We start from the raw sequence: 3,657 nt of genomic DNA on the forward strand, positions 1-3,657 counted from the left end.
AACTTTTGTTCATTAAAGTTTTGTGTTGACAAATGAAAATGAAAATGTTCAAAGCAAGTCACTTGCAATGGAACAATATAAAAAATGATGTTTTACTAGAAAAGTATTGATTTTTGTAGAGTGTCTCATTGTTCCCCAGCTGTCTCATTGTTCCTGCCAAGTGCGTCTATAATGAGACAGTTGAATAACTCTGGCTGTAGACGTCAGATCGATCTCATATTTTGGTCAATGTTAGAACAAACTAAAAGAAAGCAAATGCAACAAAAAAACAAAAATCGTTGAAGTTTAAAAACCAAAAGTCCAACTACCCTACCCTACTTTTAATAACTTTTTTCGTATTTTCAATCAATTATGTTTAAGCTTTCAACACATTTTAAATTTTAGGACAGCATATCAAATATTTACGCAAAACATTTAAGAGAATAATATGTTTATGAATTTAAAGATATTGAAATTATTTTACTGTTGCATAACGGTTACAACGTTTTACAAAGATATTTGTTTGCAAAAAAAGATAAATTCGGACTGAAAATTTAAATCTAGTTTTTGTTTTCCTCTTGACGAATATTTTAACTTCCAATTCTATTTGACGCAGGTGTCACAAAAAAGTGAGTTGGTTATGCTTATTAAAAATAGAATTTAACAATAAAAGTCATAGTCATGTTCACCGCTCTTTGGTATGATTGTTTTACGCTCCGGTCATAGCCCGGAAGAATTAACAGTTTCGGATTCATTACGGTCGGTCTCCGGACAGCCAGGCAGGCAGGCACAGAATGTGGTTTTAATTGGTCAGCACAACAGCCCAGCGTAGATATTTCGTAGCAACATGTCAATTAGTCACAAGCCCCAAATCAAGTCTTTTCCAGAGAGTTTAAATTAATGTGGTTGCAAAAATGAACAATTGATGAAACTGTTGATTGAAATTTTTTATGTTGAAACTATTTTCGCAGCCAAATTAATTTAATATCAGGATGAGTTATAAAACAAATACCGAAATAGTTTCAATCAATTTAAAATTTTGCATGTTTGTACAAAAACTAAGAGATTGTGTACGTACTTTTTCCTTCGCAAGGTATGAATGGAATGGCAGTGGCACCTGTGACATTGATGATCGAATTCCGTTGGCTGTCCACAGGAGAAAGAAAAATTGCGGGATTTTCACGCTGGGAAGTATGCACCCATAGTGCGAGAGACAGGATGAATAAATGGAAGAATATTGGAAAGTTTGCGCCAAACGAGAACGGTCGAAATTATGCAAAAATGATGAGATTGAAGGCGGCTGCAGAATAGTACTCTTTTTGCGGAAAAGGGAAATCTGGAAAAAAGGTGGAACCTGATTGAATCATTCTTCATGCAACTGACAGCTTTTATTCTTTTGGGCAGGTTTCCAATTATGTGGTTGGAATATTTCTTTCTTATTTTTCAACCAGCTCTTTTTTAACCAGAATCCTCGTGTCTCCTACTAAAACACCAAGAAAATATATAAAATTTTAAACCAATTCATATATTAAAGCCATCTGACCCAGGGTTTTGACCGAGTTTAACCGTCCCACAGCGTATCATCGGTGACATTCTAACTGACTGGGTTATGGCTCTGGCTTCGTGCTCTTGCAAGCATAGATAAAACAGAGCAACATGCAAACGAGTCCACTGGGAAGGCCCTTTGATGAATATTTAAGTGAATTAATTTTCGCACTGACTGTGTTGGCTCGAGCTCGAAAGCCAGCAAGAATAGCAGCAACAATAATAGCACAACTTCACTTGACAAAATGGACTGGATGGAGAGGGTGAAGAACCTAGGGTGGAGGGGGCATTGTTGTTATGTCCTTTAGTATGGGATGGTTACGCTTGACTGAGGGGTTGATCTCCCCAGTTAGATCAGTAACGTAAAGAGGGGTGATTTTGGTCTATGTTGAGGATTGTTTCTCCATTTCTCCTCCATTAAATTATGTTAACAATCTGCCGCTTACGAGATGACTACATGGCTTGGTCATTCTGGTGGAAGCATGAGGTTTAATACCACGAGAATCACTTTTTTGATTTCTAAAAAATAACATGGACCCTGCAACATTCATCAAATAAAATTATTTTACCAGTTCGTTTAAGAGTTGAGAGTAAAATGTAAAAAATCAAAACTTATTTGCTTCGCTTCGCTAGGAAACGTTGATTTTAGCGGATTGCAGACTGAATCTCGCCATGTGATGTGATGATTGCCTAAGCCCAAGTTGCCAAGGAATTGACATTTGGGAATAGCGCATATTCCCCCTGAACCAGATTCTCACCACCATGACAGCCGTCCAATGTCGACTGTTCCCTTTTCCACGGCGTACCAAGGACAAGGAATTGGTCATTATATGATTATCTACAGTTCCATACAAACCTTTGGATAACCAAAATTAGGTTGATCGTGGCTTCGGATAATCGAGCCTGGACTGTAAATGCAAAAGTAAACGGTATACAATGTATTCTGAAAATTTAAAATGGAAAAATCTTTTTTTTTCAATTAATTTTGCAACATTGGAAAAAAATTAAAGGGAGCATAAATTTCAAATGATATTGGCGTTGACCTTATGGCAATAAGAAAATAGAAAAATACTTATTTTAAATGTCTTAAATAGACCTCATTTGCGCTGAATGCATAATGTACAAAATCTGTTTCTTAACAACAGCCAAATTTACTCCCTTCTCACCTTTTGTCACGTTTCCTATGATTTTTTGAAAAACTTTAATGCAATCAAAAATTACTTTATTATTGATTGTTAAAGGGCACCGTTTTCAAGCTGAAGTGACCAGTTTTGTCATGCATAAAAAGTAAACTTGAATAAATATTTTTTATAAGGTGAGAAAAAATCCAACCATTTTTTCCTGAAATAATTTTTGATCGGCATTTAATTATTTAAATTTTGTGCCAATACATTCTTTTCGAGTCAACCTCATTTTTCAACTAAACATAACTTGACAAACATTGGTTTGATTCTCAAGTTTTGTGAAAAAGTTTCCTGAAGCTTGAGCATTAGCAAAATAGTTAAAACTGTAAAAATGCTTATCCGCCCTTTTCTCGTGTTGCTTCAGAAGTTTTGTTTTTAAATAAGAAAAGAAGATACAATCGACTCTCTGGCTGTCGATCTTCTCGATATCAAAATTGCTCCATGTATCGATGAGTTCTTCAGTTCCTTCAAACTGCATACTTCGATTGTCTTTATTCCACGATATTTTCTCTTGCTTGAAAGATCTCTTCCACGACGGTCCCTTCTATTTTCTCTAAACATCTATTCTAGGGACCTACAAAGGGAAATGAAATGTTCTGGGAGAAATTTCAAACACCTAAAGTCATTCAAATTTAAGGTTGAAAAACTTGTAGTTTTTCTTTCGTGCTGGCACTTTTTTTATACCGAACAAGCACAAACATAGCAAAAACTATCAGATTATTATCAACAACAGTTTTACAATACTTGTAATTGTTATAAGTGTCGTTTTTTTTGCCAAAACTATTTTAAATTGATTCCAACCTTGTTCTTGCATGATCTTATTGCTCGATTGGAACCCCGATTTGACAGTTGGATTGGAACCCTGAGAGTGACATTTCGCCTCTCCATATAGGCTCTCTAATCTATTCCGGTTGTCAATAATTTCACTTTCTCATGGCTTGCATAGACA

The sequence above is a fragment of the Culex pipiens genome, chromosome 2 (genome assembly GCF_016801865.2).
Source record: "Culex pipiens pallens isolate TS chromosome 2, TS_CPP_V2, whole genome shotgun sequence".
Taxonomy (NCBI): domain Eukaryota; kingdom Metazoa; phylum Arthropoda; class Insecta; order Diptera; family Culicidae; genus Culex; species Culex pipiens.